This window comes from Ranitomeya imitator, chromosome 7, assembly GCF_032444005.1.
Source record: "Ranitomeya imitator isolate aRanImi1 chromosome 7, aRanImi1.pri, whole genome shotgun sequence".
NCBI classification, from domain to species: Eukaryota; Metazoa; Chordata; class Amphibia; order Anura; family Dendrobatidae; genus Ranitomeya; species Ranitomeya imitator.
The window spans coordinates 162264801-162285292 of NC_091288.1; the positions used below are offsets into that span (position 1 = coordinate 162264801).

The window sequence follows — 20492 nt, forward strand, 5'->3', positions numbered from 1 at the left end:
TGTATCTATCTGTAAGGAATTAATAAAGTGCACAGGATAGCCATGTCACAATGAAAATGGGACAATACAATAATGGAATTCATCATGGCTGTAATGAAATAATGAAATATCTTATTTATGAATGGTAGACTGCATTATAGTATTTGGTATTTCCAAAATATACTATATAAAGCATTTACAACACTTATGTATGAAGTTCTAAAACAGTGATTATGTATATAGTACATGTATAAGGGTTTAGAAATAAGCACAAGGTTATATTCACCTTGAAGTTTTACCAGTCCATTGGGATTCCAAGTGCTTTTAATGGCTAGAATTGTGCAGTTTGCAACTCTATTCTTGCTGTCAAATATATTAGAAACCTAAAAGACGATTACATGACAATAGGATACATCAGAATTTAGTGATAATACTGTTAAAGGGAACCTGTGACCAGGTTTGGCCTATATAAGATACGGCCACCACCGTTCAGGGCTGATATACAGTATTCTATAATGCAGTATATCTGCCCCCAACCTGACCTGCAAGAACTGAAAAATAAGTTTTATTATACTCACCTGCGGGGCGGTCCGGTCCGATGAGCATCACTGGTCTTGCACTGGCACCTCCCTTCTTCTTGTAATGCCGCCCTCCTGCTCGCTTCGTGTGGATGACAAGACTCCCTGGCATTGCGTTCCTGCACAGGCATACTTATCTGCCCTGTTGAGGGCAGAGCAAAGTACTGCAGTGCGCAGGTACCGGGAAAGGTCAGAGAGGCCCGACACCTGTGCACTGCAGTACTTTGCTCTGCCCTCATCAAGAGAGCAGAGAACCTGTGCAGGAGCGCGATACCATGGAACCTGTGTGGATGATGTAGAGATGTGTCATCCACAAGAAGCAACAGGAAGGTGGCATCACAAGCAGATGGGAGGTGCCAGACCAAGATCAGCGACACCCATCGGACCGGACTGCCCCGCAGGTGAGTATAATAAACTTATTTTTCAGTTCTTCCAGGTTGGGTTGGGGTCTTATATACAGCATTATGGAATGCTGCATAAAAGCCCTGAAAGGTGATGGCCGTATCTTATATCGGCCAAAACTGCTGACAGGTTCCCCTTAATAATTATAGCCTTTATGCATAAACAATCACTGACTTTTTTAAGTCTAGATTTATATTCATTTAGTGTTTTCCAATCTGTTTTTGTACAAAGTTCATTTGGAGCTGAATCACATTGTATCAGTTTTGATGCAGTTACAGCAGTGGGCCTTTTTACTAAACATTGCATGCTATAGGTCAGTGATTCCCGACACTCAGCAGATGTAGCCGAGACGTGAAAAACAATGCAGATGGGGAGAAACTATAAAAAGGCTCCAGTGGTGCTGTGGTGGCCGAGGTCAGGGATCCCCCACACTCAGCAGGTGTAGCCGAAAAGTGAAAAACAATGTAGATGGGGGAGAAACTATGAAAAGACTCCGGTGGTTCTGTGGTGGCCGAGGTCAGGGATCCCCAACACTCAGCAGATGTAGCCGAGAAGTGAAAAACAATGTAGATGGGGTAGAAACTATGAAAAGACACCAGTGGTTCTGTGGTGGCCGAGGTCAGGGATCCCCAACACTCAGCAGGTGTAGCCGAGAAGTGAAAAACATTGGAGATGGGGAAGAAACTATGAAAAGGCTCTAGTGGTGCGGTGGTGGCTGTGGTCCGGGATCCTCAACACTCAGCCGATGTAGCCGAGAAGTGAAAAACAATGGAGAGGGGGGAGAAACTACGAAAATGCTCCAGTGGTGCTGCAGTGGCCGAGGTCAGTGATCCCCAACACTCAGCAGATGTAGCCGAGAAGTGAAAAAAAATGGAGATGGGGGAAAAACTATGAAAAGGTTCTCTTGGTGCTGTGGTGGCCGAGGTCAGAGATCCCCAAACCTCAGCAGATGTAGCCCAGAAGTGAAAAACAATGGAGATGGAGGAGAAACTATGAAGAGGCTCCAGTGGTGCTGCGGTGGCCTAGGTCAGGGATCCCCAACACGTGGCACTTAGCAGATGTAACCAAGAAGTGTAAAACATTGGAGATGGAGGAGAAACTATGAAAAGGCTCTAGTGGTTCTGCGATGGCCTAATCCTCCATTTGTCTGGTGGCGTCACCCTTCTGGCCGTTGACTCCTTCTTCTAGGTAGTTCCGTGCTGCTTGTTCCTGCACTGCACATCCTTGTTCCTGTTCTGTTTCCTGTCCTTGCTTTCTGGCTGCCATTTTCCCTCCTATTATAAGTCATGCTCCATATGGGAATAATGTAATCGCATCAGTCTAAAATTATGAGAAGATGGCCTTTCATTAAGAGTCAATAAACTAGTGCAATAATTTTATTTTTTACATGGCACAAGCTGCATAATTGATCAGTTAAATAACTGAGTATCAATCTAGAAGGTTTACCAATCGAAATCCGGCTGGCAAAGCCACCTATGGTTTCCTTCTTTTTTCGATACAAGTCCACCATGTTGTTCTTGCGGTGCCACCCTAAGCTGCTTGGTCGCCCTCTCACTCCCTATTGCCCCAAGAAAATTCAACCTGACATGAATAGTCTAGGTAATATCCACATGTCACACATCCATAAAATCAAGTTCAGTTTTTTTTAGCTTGATGCACCTCAGCTGGATCACATCTCATGCAAAAATACAACTATAGCTGTCATGCTTTTTATCATTTATTCCCAGTTACTGGTCCGATTCTAGATCACAAAGTTAGCTCTAACATTAATATTAGTGATGAGCGAATATACTCGTTACTCGAAATTTCTCGAGCACGCTGATGTGTCCTCCGAGTATTTTTTAGCGCTCGGAGATTTAGTTTTTCTTGCCGCAGCTGAATGATTTACATCTGATAGCCAGCATAAGTACATGTGGGGATTCCCTAGCAACCAGGCAACCCCCACATGTACTGGCTAACAGATGTAAATCATTCAGCTGCGGCAAGAAAAACGAAATCTCAGAGCACTAAAAAATATTCGGAGGACCCCCGAGCGTGCTCGAGAAATAACGAGTATATTCGCTCATCACTAATTAATATCCATTCTCATGACTGGTATCTAGACCGATCCACAAAAAACATGCAAACAATTGGATCAGTTACTCCATCAGTTTCCATCGGGATGTTCGTGGACTCAGCGTGGACTATATCAATTTAAACTTATCAGATCAATTAGTAGTGTCCGTATTCATCTAATCTGGTCATTACATTGTTTGAGTGTTTACAGTTCTTTTCTACCCAGTCCATATTGGTACAAGGGTTCTTGCACATGATTGTATTTTCGGCCTGAGTGCAGTTAGACCAATATTAATGTATGGGGCCATGCACATGTTGGAGCCAGTCCAAGAAAAAAATCTCAACATGTCGGAGTTGGATCTGATTACTGGACCGGGCCAGGCCATGGAAGTCAACGAATCCATGGAAAGCATTGGACTTCACTTGGATGACATCTGAGTGCAGTCTGACTTCTACAGACTGACAGAATGGAGAAAATGGAGACTTTTTTTTCCATTTTCTCCTCATCCGAGAAAACCGTGGTATACTGTGATCACACTCTGAGCCGAGTCTGATTAGCATAGTCAACCTGATTCTCTCACATGAGAGAATATGCGCTAGTGTGACCATATACTTATACCCAGTTGCAAAGAAAACCACTCAGAACTATAAAATATTATCTTCATACAATGTATACGCAAATTGTATTGTCATGACTGTTATGAATAGTGTTGAGCATTTCGATACCGCAAGTATCGGGTATCGGCCGATACTTGCGGTATCGGAATTCCGATACCGAGATCCGATACTTTTGTGGTATCGGGTATCGGTATCGGATCCATAGGGATGTATAAAATAAAGAATTAAAATAAAAAATATTGATATATTCACCTCTCCGGCGGCCCCTGGACATCACGCTGGTTACCTGGCAGGCTTCTTTGTTTAAAATGAGCGCCTTTAGGACCTGCGAATTACGTCGCGGCTTCTGATTGGTCGCGTGCAGCTCATGTGACCGCCACGCGACCAATCAGAAGCCGTGACGTCATTCTCATTCACTAAACTCCTAATTCTAGGAATTAAGGACCTGCGAATGACGTCGCGGCTTCTGATTGGTCGCGTGGCGGTCACATGAGCGGCACGCGACCAATCAGAAGCCGCGACGTCATTCGCAGGTCCTAAAGGCGCTCATTTTAAACAAAGAAGCCTGCCGGTTACCAGCGTGATGTCCAGGGGCCGCCGGAGAGGTGAGCATATCAATATTTTTTATTTTAATTCTTTATTTTACACCTTAATATGGATCCCAGGGCCTGAAGGAGAGTTTCCTCTCCTTCAGACCCTGGGAATCATCAGGATACCTTCCGATACTTGGTGTCCCATTGACTTGTATTGGTATCGGATATCGGTATCGGCGATATCCGATATTTTTCGGGTATCGGCCGATACTATCCGATACTGATACTTTCAAGTATCGGACGGTATCGCTCAACACTAGTTATGAATTGTCATTTACATGCACGTTTTTAGCCTCACACAATGGAAGAGAATAAAATTAATTACAAGAATTTCTTTTATAAAGGGATGCAACATATTAATCTACCGTCTTCCCAGATCAACCCAAGTTGAAACCATTACTATAGATATAATTACAATTTAGTGCTTGCATGCTACGCTTGTGGTGCAAAATCCCCGATTCCGTAAGGTAATCTTACAAGTGATGTGATCCCCGGTGAAGTCGTATCATCCGTACAGATGCCGAGCCGTAGCTCGGATTATAAAATGCTGATTGTCTCAATCCTTTCCACAGCAATGGGCATATGGAGATGCTATTATCAGATTAAAGGGACTTTAAAGGCAACTGAAAGTGAGCAACAGGTTGACACTAATGTAAGGTAAAATCCCAAACTGATCTCTTCATATATCTCCCGCGGCAGTGTGTGCATTCTGTTATCACAGCTCAATGGGATACGAGCTGGTTTACAGAGCAATCTTGTTCAGATAGGAGCACAAATATTGGAATTCATGGTTTGGTTGAGCTCTGTAGTTTAAAGCTTTATCTGCAGTCTGAATCTTAGTGTTTTTGGAGCAGTTACAGAGAACATTAGCAATCTAAAAGGCTTCATTGCATCAGCGTATAATTGATCGCAAGGAAACCATAAATAAAAAAAATAAAACTGCAGTACTGCAAGAGGCTTTCAATAGATATCCAGATCGTTTTATGTTCCTTTGTTTTTTGCCCCCACAAAAAAATTAAATATATTACTATTCAAATTAATTATATATTAAATTAATTGTTAAAGTATCAAAAAAATGTTCATGTATCCAAAGTAAAATCACTTTAAGGGCTCACTCAGACAAGCTCTTTAAATCTCTTTGTGCAAAAAATGGGTAGACAGTAGTGATGAGTATGTGTTCATTACTCGAGTTTTCCGAGCATACCCAGGTGTTCTCCAACTATTTTGGGCGTGCGCGTAGATTATGTGTGTGTCCCCGCGGCTTCTTGATTTGAAGCTGCTAGACAGCCTCAACTGCAGGGCCGCTTAAAGAATACGCTATCCACTTTCAAGGCTGGATTCACACACTTAGCATTTTTATGACAAAAAAATTGACATTTTTTGAGGTGGAGTAGCACTTAAATGGGGATTTTCAGATTAAATGTTAAACTTGAAGTCTATGGTGATACATACAACATGGTGTACAATGTACATTTTGTAGTATTTCTGTCATTTTTTAGGCGTCAGTAGAAGACTTGAGCAGATCTTTTGTAATTTGAATTTGCTGATTTCAACGAATTTCCCCCCCAAAAAAATTGATTTGCTGTTAATAAATTTTCTCTGATTTCAGTTGTGGAAAACTTGTCATTGCTCATAAAATACACATGGGGAGAGAGAGAGATTATTGCTGACCTTAAGAGCTAATACCATACAGGCAAAAGAGAGGACCCCACTGATCATAAGAGCTTACACTTTACAGGCAAGTGAAAGTGAGGACCCCACTGACCATAAAAGCTTACATTTTACAGGCAAAAGAGAAATAGAGGACCCCACTGACCGTAAGAGCTGACACTTTGCACACAAGAGAAAGAGAGGACCCCACTGACCATAAGAGCTTACACTCTACACACAGGAGAAAGTGAGGACCCCACTGACCATAAGAGCTTAAACTTTATAGGCAAGATAAAGCAAGGACCCCACTGACCATAAGAGCTTACACTCTACAGGCAAGAGAATGTGAGGACCCCACTGACCATAAGAGCTTACACTCTACAGGCAAGAGAATGTGAGGACCCCACTGACCATAAGAGCTTACTCTACACACAAGAGAAAGAGAGGACCCCACTGACCATAAGAGCTTACACTCTACAGGCAAGAAAAAGAGAGGACCCCACTGACCATAAGAGCTTACATTTTACAGGCAAGAAAAAGAGATGACCCCACTGATCATAAGAGCTTACACTTTACACAGAAGAAAAAGAGAGGACCCCACTGACCGTAAGAGCTTACACTTTACACTCAAGAAAAAGAGAGGACCCCACTGACCATAAGAGCTTACACTCTACACACAAGAGAAAGCAAGGTCCCCATTGACTGTAAGTGCTTACACTATACAGGCAAGAGAAAGCAAAGAACCCACTGACCATAAGAGCTTACTTCTCTACAGGCAAGAGAAAGAGAGGATCCCACTGTCCATAAGAGCTTACACTCTACACACAAGAGAAAGCAAGGACCCCACTGACCGTAAGAGCTTACACTCTACAGGTAAAAAAAAGAGAGGACCCCACTGACCATAAGAGGTTACACTCTACAGGCAAGAGAAAGCAAAGACCCCACTGACCATGAGAGCTTACACTCTACAGTCAAGAAAAAGAGAGGACCCCACTGACCATAAGAGCTTACACTTTACACACAAGAGAAAGAGAGGACCCCACTGACCTTAAGAGCTTACACTCTACAGGTAAAAAAAAGAGAGGACCCCACTGACCATAAGAGGTTACACTCTACAGGCAAGATAAAGCAAAGACCCCACTGACCATGAGAGCTTACACTCTACAGTCAAGAAAAAGAGAGGACCCCACTGACCATAAGAGCTTACACTTTACACACAAGAGAAAGAGAGGACCCCACTGACCTTAAGAGCTTACACTCTACAGGTAAAAAAAAGAGAGGACCCCACTGACCATAAGAGGTTACACTCTACAGGCAAGACAAAGCAAAGACCCCACTGACCATGAGAGCTTACACTCTACAGTCAAGATAAAGAGAGGACCCCACTGACCATAAGAGCTTACACTTTACACACAAGAGAAAGAGAGGACCCCACTGACCGTAAGAGCTTACACTCTACAGGCAAGAGAAAGCTAGGACCCCACTGACCATAAGAGCATATACTCTACAGGCAAGAAAAAGAGAGGACCCCACTGACCATGAGAGCTTACACTTTACACAGAAGAGAAAGAGAGGACCCCACTGACCATAAGAGCTTACACTTTACACACAAGAGAAAGAGAGGACCCCACTGACCTTAAGAGCTTACACTCTACAGGTAAAAAAAAGAGAGGACCCCACTGACCATAAGAGGTTACACTCTACAGGCAAGACAAAGCAAAGACCCCACTGACCATGAGAGCTTACACTCTACAGTCAAGATAAAGAGAGGACCCCACTGACCATAAGAGCTTACACTTTACACACAAGAGAAAGAGAGGACCCCACTGACCGTAAGAGCTTACACTCTACAGGCAAGAGAAAGCTAGGACCCCACTGACCATAAGAGCATATACTCTACAGGCAAGAAAAAGAGAGGACCCCACTGACCATGAGAGCTTACACTTTACACAGAAGAGAAAGAGAGGACCCCACTGACCATAAGAGCTTACACTTTACACACAAGAGAAAGAGAGGACCCCACTGACCATAAGAGCTTACATTTTACAGGCAAGAGAAGGAGAGGACCCCAATTTCAGGAATTTTGATTTAAACTCAATTCTCTGTGGATTGATTATCACTGTCAGGATCATTATTTTTAAGTAACACATTGTAGACTCAAGGTCCTCTGTGCTATCTGTTATCTAGCATTTTTCCTAAGACTCCTTTTAAAGTATGTGAAAAATAGCAAGATAAATGTAATTACAAAATGACATTATAAAAGTTCCACAAAACGCCCCAAAAATGTGTGCAACATAAAAAAAAATGACATTTTAATCTGCCATAAAATAAGGATGTGGCTGAGCGCTAATGGTGACATTAAGATGATTTATTCTACAAGGCATTGTTAAAAAACAATTCTGAAACTGACACATTATATCAAAGACTGAAAATTATATTTCACCTCCATTGAACTTCTGGAGAAATGTTTCCAGTACTATTTGCGATCTGTGCCATCCTTTCTAAACATGTGAATTGTAATGCTCATTCTTGTAAGAAAGAGCTACGAGAGACCACTCAAAGCAGTTCTAGAGACAACGGCAAATACTTGCCAAGATAAGCAGACACATGTTACCATGTCAACAACCACACTAGGCCGAAATTCAGACATGTGCAGATGGGGACTTCAATACTGCTGCAATCTCTTTTTTTCTGAACCCACCGTCCTGATGAATGGCTGCAGGTCTTACAGTCCACAGTCTGTGACCAATATAGACAAATATTCCACAAAATGAGTTAAGCCATTGCGGTTATTATTTATAAATGACTTCTATACAAGTATAAGGAGGCGAGAATCATCAGTTATGGCCTAATACAGTGTTAGCATGACTATTCTTTTTAGTTTAGATTCATTTGGGCAGGTCGGAGCTGATGCCAGTAAAACAATACATAATTCATCTTTTCTTCCGAAGAACTCTGCAGTAATGGGACGCCTGGTCACTCGCTATAATGCCGTAATAAATAATAAGGGCAGCAGTGCTTGGTGGGCAGAATAATAAAACAGATATGAAGACACTTCTCCCATAAATGCAGCAGCGTTACTACAGGGATTTTCACTTCCCCATCGAAACAGTTTATATAATAATCAACTGCAGCCCAACAAATGGTTTCGGAAAAAGAAACGTCAAACCAAACCAGAAGGTCCCGATGACAACGGAGGAAATCAGTACTCTGATGCCTGTGATCTTTGCAGGGCCCCCAGACCAGATTTTCTGCAATATGCTTGTGCCTCTCTTGTGATTTCTGATTGGCCAATAATGATAGGCTTTATATAATTAACTTCAGTCACTCTTAATGAGGGTTCTACGTCTGGAGATTATAACAAAGAAAACAACAGGACACATTTATGCTGAAATAACCACAACATTGCTAAGTGATGCAACAATTAACATCAAGGCATAATTAAGAAAGTATGCTTCCTTAGAATGTGATTTCCATAGCACTAAAGTGTAGTGCATAGACAATGCATTATACATCGGAATAAGAGCTTAAAGGGGTTGTCCACTATTCGAAAAACTTCTCAATTCTCATTCATGTCAAATAAAAAAAACCTATATTACCATCAGTGCTGGCGTCATTCCATCGGCATTGGCGTCGGTTCTCCGTGAGCTAGCATGATTTTGTTATACCACTTGAGCCCTGTAGTCAATCAGGGAATGCTTCATTCTCACTGTCTTTGAAGGTAACTGACAATCGGAGGAAGTCAGAAAGCAGTAGCAGCTTCTATTTCTTCTGGATTTCAGTTTAGTTCATACGGAAGTGAAAGTGAAGCAGTGCATTAGTATTATAATATTAAATATCCCTAAAATCATAATCTTTATTGATAATCTGAACCTACACGTTGGTTCACACCACAAACTTGACCAAAAATACAAAACAAACACTGTGCTCACACTAAAACACTGAATTTAAAAATGGGGTGTACTAGGTATCCCTAGTGAGTACTAAACTCACACCTACCTGGCTGTGGGGGTTGGCACCCTATGGGGGAAACGTTGTGGTGCCCCCACTCCATGGTGGCTATCCCTAGGGGCCCTGTTACACCCTGTAGCCACTTGGGAGCTCCCACTACCCGCAGTCTAGGGAAACCGCTGTAGGCTATACAAAGATATTCCTACACTAAAGGAGTCCTAGATCCCCATACATAAAAACAATAATATATTAGGAACACAGAAGGAAAAATAATGGTGTGCTGGCGAGGGAGTTTTTTGGTACAATCATTCATAGGTCCATCGCAATTGTTATGGATGAGCCTATTCAATATACCACATGACTCTCAGATGTATAATCATCAGACTATAATATAGGAAACACAAATCCAAGCACATATCTCCCTTCGTCCACCATTTGACCTAGATCCACAGCGCCTCAACGCGTTTTGCCCCATTGGGCTCCTCAGGAGGCTCGATTCCCAGATAAGATGTGTCCTTATGTGGTGTAGTAGCTCCTACTGTTATAGCGCCATTTATTCCATGTAAGGAGGGGTATACATAATAAAAACAAGTACAATAATCTTAAACAATACAAGTCATAACTGGTAGAGGAGGAGAGAGGACCCTGATTGCGAAAGCTCACAATCTACAAGAGATGGCTGAGAATACAGTAGGTGAGAGTAGAGCTGGTCATGATTGAACTAAGTGCAAAATGCGAGCTGCTTCTTTAAGGATTGGCACAGTACATGTGCGACCATGCTGCCCTATGGAGTTCCAATGCAGAAAGAAGGAATAAGAGATCAATACTCCCATTCAATTGTTTTGTGGGATACCCAGTAGTGGAAGATCCATTGATTAAACATTTTTATCATCTACCATTTTAATATGTTACATTTGTCTTTCATGGGAAAATCCCTTTTTCCTGTTTCAGACTTTAGCCCATTTCTTGACTCTTCTACTGACTTAAAGAATTTGTCCCTTGTCTACCTTTTGGTTCTGATCTGGTAAGCTTACTATTTGCAGTAGCCTGCATCTACTCCAAGGATTCAACCCAATGTTCATGTGAAAATCACATCCATGAACAGAGGTTAATAGGTGAAGGCTAAGAATCCTTTACAGAAGCGCTCATACGTAACCAACATGGAATTATATGCAGCCATGTGTTAGGAGTTGAGTTCCTGCCTCTGCACAGGGGGAATCTCGAACCATCTCCGCTGTGGTCTCCCAGTCTTCTGCAGCCACAGAGGAGTCTGCTCAGCAGAGACGTCGGTCCCAGTGTCTAGCTCAGGACGATACTAGACAACTGGTTACTATTGCCCTTCCAGGCTCTGTCCTTGTAGCCAGCAATGTTCAGCAGCGAGCAGGTCTTTCTGGGATTAAGTCCTGCGTTTCCCTTACTGAGCATGCCCACGTGATGACCTCCCATTGGAGGTTGGGGTCACATGCTCAGGTCCTGATGCGGCTCCTATTGGACCATCTGGAAGGTCTTGTAGCACTGCCGCTATGAAAGATTCGCATGGCCGCTCTGCCATGCGCTAGTGTACACTTGTAAATGTGTGTGTGTTGACGTGTGAAAGTCACTCATTAATTATCCCTTCCCTTGTGTATTACTGCTCATGTAAGGTGGATAATAGCTATCTAGCGCCCGACTTGCTATCAGCATATGACACACAAAACAGAGTCAAATTGCTGTGACCGCCAGTGCGGCACCGTGCGCTTTCACAGCGCTTTCATTTCATTTAAATTATTATTTCAGTTATGCTGACACCCCAGTTGCGGTGTCGAGCGCAATAGGTCTAGTTGTACTCTAATCCCGAGTCTAGGGGTAGAGTTCTGTGACTCCTTGCTTGCGCTCTTTGTGCAGTACCGCAGCCCTGTGACTTAACAGGGTTTGCTTTCTTCACACTGGGTGAAGTTAACCCGTGTGTGAATCCATATTGTACATACATATAGTCCGTCATTACTTAGCAGCAGGTTCCATCTCTGCACGGTGGACCCCGAGCTGCAAGCGCACCTTATTCTATCTTTCTAATTATTTGGTGCGTTCCACTAGCCCTAACATTATGTATACAAATATACCTTTACATATAATCCTGAAACCAGTTTAGATGGTTAATGGGCCCATCAGGAAATATACCGTAGTTGACACTGGTGACATATAACCCTCCATACTCCAATAACAATGGATTTTTATTGAATTCTGTTTACAGGCTTAATATACGTCCATTCATAGAAGAGTATTAAAGTCTTATTGAATCCCTATACTAGCCACTTGAATACCAAATAATCCTAAAATAAGATATTTCATGGTCATTCCCTAGAAAATTATTTTCTGCAGTCCATTTGGTCTATAAAGACCAGTGTCGGTAGCTTTCTGTATATAAATGTGATGTCAGATAGTTAATATACAACAATAGAGCGCACACTTTGCTTCTTAAAATGACTTGTCAAAAAGACCTGACTGAAAGCTATTGAACTTCCCAGGCTCTTTGTTATTAGAGAGGCTTTGGGGGCATACATAGGGACTGAAATCAATAAGTACACAGTGTGTGATGAACTACTTTGAAATCATGAATTCCTAGTGGATCTTCTTTTAACCTATTAAATTCTGTTGAATTCCTTCAGTAGAGACTGGTGTCTTAAAATTACTTGTCAAAAAACTGCTTCTGACTGAAAGCTATGAAACCACATAGCTCTTTTGTTATTAGATAGGCTTTCGGGGTATATATTGTGAGTTAGATCAATAAATACCTAGTCTGAGATGAATTAGTTAGAAGACTGAATCCTGAAAGATTTTTTTAACCTATTGCATTCAGAGTCAAGGCTTCCTCCGTAACAGTGCAAGGTCAAATTTGTCATATCAAATAATCTGTCTAAAAAAAAGAGGAAAAATTGGAGGCAGCAGAAAAAATGTGAGTTTTGTTAACCCATCTATGTGCAACACTTTAGCTTTCCAACTGAAGGCTTTTTCAAATGGAGTAAAGGCAGAAAATAAATGTGATTTAAATCAAATCAGCCAGGATGGGGTTAAAGAAGCATCACCATCAAAGCTTTTATCCTCTTATATACTTTGTAGCCATCATACTATACAGCACTGTGTACTTACAATTGATCGTTTTGCCTTTCTGCCCAGCTAACTTTTTTTTGTTTTACTGCTCCTTTCCCTTCATGAGTCATCCCCTTCTTCAACTCCTGAACCTGCTGCCTCATTCCTTCCTCTGCTAGTGATGACCCATGTGGAAAAAATTAACCTCCTGCTTAGAAGTCCTTAGCTAGTCTGTTTTTAATCACATGTCGTAAAAAATAATGGAAAAGAGAAGAATTAAATGGGTAGAAGGCAAAGATGAGCAATTGCAGTGCTATATGTTATGATAATTGCAATATATTAAGAGGATAAAATTGTGATGAGATTGCTTCTTTAAAAACCTCTTGTACTCACTTCAACTCAGGCCTCCCAAGATAATGCTCTGTCACTGCCCAGTTCTTTGATCGTCTCCTTTTATTCATTATTCTACTTTATGTCCTTCTTTCTTCTGGCTTTGTAGAATAAACCCCACCCTATCACAATGGATGCGATGCACATCATTGAAAGTAATGATGTCTTAAATGATCATGTGTTCTGCCCACAATATTGCTGGATTCAAGAGAATCAAATTCCCCAAAGGTTGTGGGGGGGGGAGGGGGGGAGAATTTGTAGCAAATTTAATTAATTGCAAAAGGATTTATCCATTTCTAGCTGCTACTCAACTTCAATAAAGTGTATTGGTTGTTGTAATACCGCACACAAACTGTGACCAAGGGAGGCAGTGTTTATGACAGAAAGCAGCAGTAAATTTAGAATCCTGCTATAACACTTAAAATGTTCCTTTAATTTCATACTTATAGGCATATACGCAGCATGTCACAATGTTCGTTTAATGCCGTCATACAGAAACTGTGAAGCACAGCCACTCCAATGAACTGGCCGTGCCACATAGAACGTATAGGCCTGCTATAATAACAACATATTGCTACATTCCTTTTTTTAGGTAATTGCTACATCTGTACTTGTGTTGTATACTATGTTTATTTGTTTTTAGACTTTTCATTTATTTTAATGTAATACATGTATTACTAGTACAATGATATATTTATGATATCATTGTTGGGAGTAATTTTCTATTTTATTTTTTCATAAGTGCATTTATTTTTCTAAAAATAAAAAATCAAGAAGTTGCACAGAAAAATTGTATAGAGCACAGCAAGTATTAGAGTTAGAGATGAACGAACCTGAACTGCAAAGTTTGAGGTTCGTAGCCGACACCTAGCATCCGGTGCTGAACTCCGAACATGGACTTCTCCCGGAAGTCCATTTTAGTGTTTGGAGAGAGATTGATTAAGTGGGGGTACCCTACTTTCTTTTGCAGCCGCCTAGTCCTTACTACAACCATTTTACAGCACCAAAGATAGGGTCCCCTTTGTATTATATGGGGTTTGGGTTCAAGTTCCAGTAGCGTTCCGGTACTTCAACTTAAATTTGGCTAAAGTTTGGAAAAACCCAAATATCCACGGGTCTGCTCATCATGTATCAGAGTATGAATATACAAAGATTATTGAAAAACACTAACAGAGACTTAAAAACAATAAATTTTCAAAAATGTACAAACATCAAAAGAGGGTAAGAATAAAATTATGCAGAGGAGAAGCCCCATACAAGGCAAATGCAAAACGTGATGAACAACCATAGACAGAAATGTGGCTAAATGCAATAATCACATGAAAATGTGAATATTAAGCCAATGCAGGAGGCAAGTGGATATCTAAAATGCTCCTATAGGGAGGAAACGAGACAAAATATCAGCAAACATGGCACAAGATAAGGCACACAGGGAAGACCTACCACCATAGGAGATAGCAACATAGCTGCACAAAATGAATGAGTTAATAGTCTGCTTTTATTTTTCTGTAACTTGTGTTTATCCCCTTACCGGCATCGGACGTACTATACCGTCCGATGCCGGCTCCCCTGCTTTGATGCAGGGCTCCGCGGTGAGCCCGCACCAAAGCCGGGACATGTCAGCTGTTTTGAACAGCTGACATGTGCCCGTAATAGGCGCGGGCAGAATCGCGATCTGCCCGCACCTATTAACTAGTTAAATGCCGCTGTCAAACGCAGACAGCGGCATTTAACTACCGCTTCCGGCCGGGCGGCCGGAAATGACGTCATCGCCGACCCCGTCACATGTCCGGGGGTCGGCGATGCGTCTCCATTGTAGCCATAGAGGTCCTTGAGACCTCTATGGTTACTGATTGCCCGTCGCTGTGAGCGCCACCCTGTGGTCGGCGCTCACAGCACACGTGCAATTCTGCTACATAGCAGCGATCAGCAGATCGCTGCTATGTAGCAGAGCCGATCGTGCTGTGCCTGCTTCTAGCCTCCCATGGAGGCTATTGAAGCATGGCAAAAGTTAAAAAAAAAAGTTTAAAAAAATGTGAAAAAAATAAAAAAAACATAAAAGTTTAAATCACCCCCCTTTCGCCCCAATCAAAATAAATCAATAAAAAAAATATCAAATCTACGCATATTTGGTATCGCCGCGCTCAGAATTGCCCGATCTATCAAATAAAAAAAAGTATTAACCTGATCGCTAAACAACGTAGCGGGAAAAAAACTCGAAACGCCAGAATTACGTTATTTTGGTCGCCGCGACATTGCATTAAAATGCAATAACGGGCGATCAAAAGAACGTATCTGCACCAAAATGCTATCATTAAAAACTTCATCTCGGCACGCAAAAAATAAGCCCTCAACCGACCCCAGATCACGAAAAATGGAGACGCTACGAGTATCGGAAAATGGCGCAATTTTTTTTTTTTTTTTTAGCAAAGTTTGGAATTTTTTTTCACCACTTAGATAAAAAATAACCTAGTCATGTTTGGTGTCTATGAACTCGTAATGACCTGGAGAATCATAATGGCAGGTCATTTTTAGCATTTAGTGAACCTAGCAAAAAAGCCAAACAAAAAACCAATGTGGGATTGCACTTTTTTTGCAATTTCACCGCACTTGGAATTTTTTTCCCGTTTTCTAGTACACGACATGCTAAAACCAATGATGTCGTTCAAAAGTACAACTCGTCCCGCAAAAAATAAGCCCTCACATGGCCAAATTGACGGAAAAATAAAAAAGTTATGGCTCTGGGAAGGAGGGGAGCGAAAAACGAACACGGAAAAACGAAAAATCCCCCGGTCATGAAGGGGTTATAATCCAACGTCTTAACCTCCGCTTCATCAATGTAAATGCACTGGTACGGTGTCACTGTGTATCTCCCGTTATATTACTGTCAGCTTTCTACTTAAGGGATAGAGCAATCAGTCTTTATTTTCCTTCACACATGAAATACATTCCTGACAAGAATTCAGCCGGTTCCTATGTGGGATTGTCCCTTGCAAAGAGATAAGCTGTTTCACTGTACAGAATATTGTTGACGAGTCAGAAACAGAGCAGGGGATCAATTATCATGGTCTCATGGGAGATGCAAGTGCTTTGAATTGCAGCTATTCTATCAACTGAGACAACGTATGACCACAGCAATCAGCACTATTTTACCGTCCAAATAATTTAGTAGTCTCTGGTGAAAAAACACTAATGTGCTGTGTTAAAACTGCAATCCGAAGGAATAAGGAAGGAACACTTCGCTGCTTTTCTATATTTCCAGATCTTTAATCTTATAAAAACCCATACTGATTTTGGAAGAAGCTATTAAAAGACTCCTTAAACGAGAATTCTTAGTCCGTTCACTCCTTTCTACCTTGACCTCGGGCTAAATAAACCAACCGGCCACTATTGTAGTCCAAGGGGACATTCAAAAGCAGCACAAATGGGTCAGAGTGGAGATTATTCATAGCCCAGCTGTCCATGAATGTTAAATAAAATGTCTTTCTATATTGCTGACATGATTCCCATTAACTAGCTCGTTCTATTCAGTTCATTTAGATGTTGGTAAAATGGAACTAAAGGGAATTTTTACGTTGACCGGCAATACTCAAAATATAGGCGTAACTAGAGTGGGTTCAGAGGTGGAGTTGCATCAAGGCCCCGGGTCCTTGGGGGGAGGTGATCACTTTGTTCACTACTATAAGACAAATACTATTACAAATTTGGGGCTTTGTTGGAGATTTTGCATTGGGGCATCTCTGTGTGTGAATGAATTTGTTCATGAAAATGTTCATTCTGATCATCGCCCATTGAAAATGTCATGCGATCAAACAATGAAGGATGATGTGATTGTTTGTCGCTGACCGTGTCTTTTATGAAGACTTAAAAATCATCATTTGATGGCAGCCGATCGTGTAAACAGGGATGTGCTGCTGACAATAATGCAGACTGATTTAAGTTGCAAAGCAAAATTAATTGTCCAAATAATCATTCATACAGAAAACTTATAATTAGGCAAGGAGTCAAGTAACAATCAACTTGCTAAAAAATCAGGCTTTTCATGGGAAATTATTTGCCTCGAAAAGTGACAGAACACACTTAAAGGGACTCTGTCACCTGAATTTGGAGGGAACAATCTTCAGCCATAGGGGCAGGGTTTTCGGGTGTTTGATTCACCCTTTCCTTACCCGCTGGCTGCATGCTGGCTGCAATATTGGATTGAAGTTCATTCTCTGTCCTCCGTAGTACATGCCTCCAAATTCAGGTGACAGAGTCCCTTTAAGTTAGCTCTGCCCAACATGATGCCAAATGGCCACACAATTTGGTTTCAAAATATTGCACCCATTAGATATCACAGTCGGCATTCTTTCGCATACATGCAGCCTGACGCAGCACGTGCCATTTCTCTAAATATCCACTTACACTGCATTTTGAGCAGCAATAAATGCATGTTTGCCAGTCAGCGGTCATTTAACAGCATGTTCAGACAGGCAGACCGTTCTTCAGATGCACACTGAATGATCAATAATAGATCGTTCACTGTGCATTTGCTGCCGTAAAGGTACCTTCACACATAACGATATTGTTAACGATATCGTTGCTATTTGTGACGTAGCAACGATATCGTTAATGAAATCGTTATGTGTGACAGCGACCAACGATCAGGCCCCTGCTGGGAGATCGTTGGTCGCTGAATAAAGTCCAGAACTTTATTTCGTCGCTGGACTCCCTGGAGACATCGCTGGATCAGCGTGTGTGACACCGATCCAGCGATGTCTTCACTGGTAACCAGGGTAAACATCGGGTAACTAAGCGCAGGGCCGCGCTTAGTAACCCGATGTTTACCCTGGTTACCATGCTAAAAGTAAAAAAAAACAAACACTAGATACTTACCTAACGCTGTCTGTCCTCCAGCGCTGTGCTCTGCACTCCTCCTGTACTGGCTGTGAGCCGGAAAGCAGAGCGGTGACGTCACCGCTGTGCTTTCCAGCTCCCAGCCAGTACAGGAGGAGAGCAGAGAAGCAGAGCGCAGCGCTGGAGGACAGACAGCGGTAGGTAAGTATGTAGTGTTTGTTTTTTTTTACTTTTAGGATGGTAACCAGGGTAAACATCGGGTTACTAAGCGCGGCCCTGCGCTTAGTTACCCGATGTTTACCCTGGTTACCGGCATCGTTGGTCGCTGGAGAGCGGTCTGTGTGACAGCTCTCCAGCGACCAAACAGCGACGCTGCAGCGATCCGGATCGTTGTCGGTATCGCTGCAGCGTCGCTTAATGTGAAGGGGCCTTTACTCTTGACAGCGAAGGTCCCATTTACACAAACCAAAAGATTATTTCACCCAACGAATGAGAGTGTTGCTCATTTGTTGGGTGATCCAAAGCTTGTTTACACTGCATAATTATTGTGAAACACATATTCCTAAAAATAGCAATAAATCATGCAGTGGGAATGCATCTTTGGTCATTTATTCACTATTTATCTAGAAGCACCAATTATCTAGGAGCACTATGCCCTCTAATCTGTTTGCTGTGGAATTGATAGAGTTAAAAAAAAATCCTACACTATGCAAACAGGTACATCTGTAATTGGGTTAATTGATCTCATTAGTAAGATTTTGTTTTAACTCTTTCCTTTCCAGACAGCTCATCTTAGAGGAAACACTGTGTAGATGATTACAATGAAACTATACTTGTTACTAGAGACCATGACTTTATGAAGCATTTTAATGATAATAAATAAATTCACATTCTCTTTTTTTAACAAATGTACTATGGACCTGATTTTGTGACACTTACTAATAATTTTTAGGGTTTGTGAACATGGCCGTATTTTCAGTCCAGGTGCCATCCGACAAAACTTTAGACCAATGTTAGTCTATGGGGCTGTACACGTCAGATTTTGTTCCTTATACCGGGCCAGTCTGAGGAAAAAATCTCAGCATGCCCAAGTTGGATGTGATTAATAGATCACACTTGGTCATAAAAGATAAGAGTACGTGGAAAACATACTGGAAGAAGTGGAGAATGGAGAAGTGGCAGAATGGAGATTTTCCATCTTCTCCTCATCTGAGAGAATTGGACGACACTGTGCTTAGAGTTTGATCTGAGTGTGATTAGCATAATCAGCCCGATTATTTCAGGTGAAATAACATACGCTCGTGTGACCCTAACCTTACAATAGAACCTTACAAATAAAAAAGCTGTTTATAAATTGAGGGCGGCTGATGGACTGCTCGGGTCACATATTCTTCCATCAAATACCATTGTAAGGAAAGCTGAAGTAACAAGCTGCCCAAAGGAGATGGACACAAAATCTGTAATGCCTGTATATTAGGAAGTGACAAGAAATCATGTCCCAAAATGGCCAACCTCTGTAGGCATGGTTTTTTAAAATTACAACAGATCAGTGAGTTTGCAGCAACGAGTAAATGCTGGGTTAAGCTCATGAAAGAAAACTTAGCAAGTATAGGTCAAAGATTAGTAATCAGAAAAAGAGTGTAGGGCTCACATTACATTACAGTTGTGTTTGGCCTAAATGGCAGAAAAACTTTGAAAGCGAAATGAATGCCTAGACCAGTGCTACCCAAACTTTTTGACCTTGACAGCCACAATCAGCTCTGCAAGAGGGTTGCGAGCTACATCCAGCTACTGCCCCCCTCACAGTAGTGGCAACCAAAGCCCTCATTATGAGTATAATGATAACCAAAGCTTTCCCACACAAATCACCCTAAAGCAGTATACCAAGATCCAGGGGTTCCCACCCCACCCCACCACATTCAGCCTTCTCCCAACACAGTCACATCCAGCTCCTGTCTCTAGGGTACCATACTTAAATCATCTCTAAACCCCCATGACCAGTAAAAGTGTACCCAAATCTGCTCTTCTCTGCAGGGCTATGCACAAAGTTCACCATGTTAGGGCATGTTAGGTTAGGCTATGGGTTGAACTAGATGGACTTAAAGTCTTCCTTCAACCTTAATAACTATGTTACTATGTTATTTTGAGATGTGCTCTTGAAACCAGTTTACTAAATCTGGAGCTAATGCACCAAGCTGGCAGACAGCCGTGAGCCACAATTCATGGGACCACGAGCCACATGGGGCTCCTGAGCTACAGGTTGGGGATCCTTGGCCTAGACTGTAGCAAATGTTTGCCAATAACAAGTGTCTGGTGCTTATGTTTAGCAGCAAATGTCAAACCTGAATGTAGCATGTGAACAGAGTCTGTTGAG

The 20492-nt window shown here is 41.8% G+C and overlaps 1 protein-coding gene and 1 long non-coding RNA gene across 6 annotated transcripts in view; one reads left to right on the plus strand and one right to left on the minus strand.

Moving 5' to 3' along the window:
- Positions 1-20492, plus strand: part of RBFOX1 (RNA binding fox-1 homolog 1) — a 974878-nt gene that overhangs the window by 299877 nt on the left and 654509 nt on the right. The window lies entirely within an intron of this gene.
- LOC138645012 (uncharacterized) overlaps positions 1-20492 on the minus strand; it is a 93158-nt gene that overhangs the window by 378 nt on the left and 72288 nt on the right. The window contains exons 5-6 of the long non-coding RNA XR_011314700.1: positions 9475-9646; positions 266-362 (exon numbers count right to left, since the gene is read on the minus strand). This is a non-coding gene — a long non-coding RNA (uncharacterized lncRNA). The remainder of the gene's footprint in view (positions 1-265; positions 363-9474; positions 9647-20492) is intronic.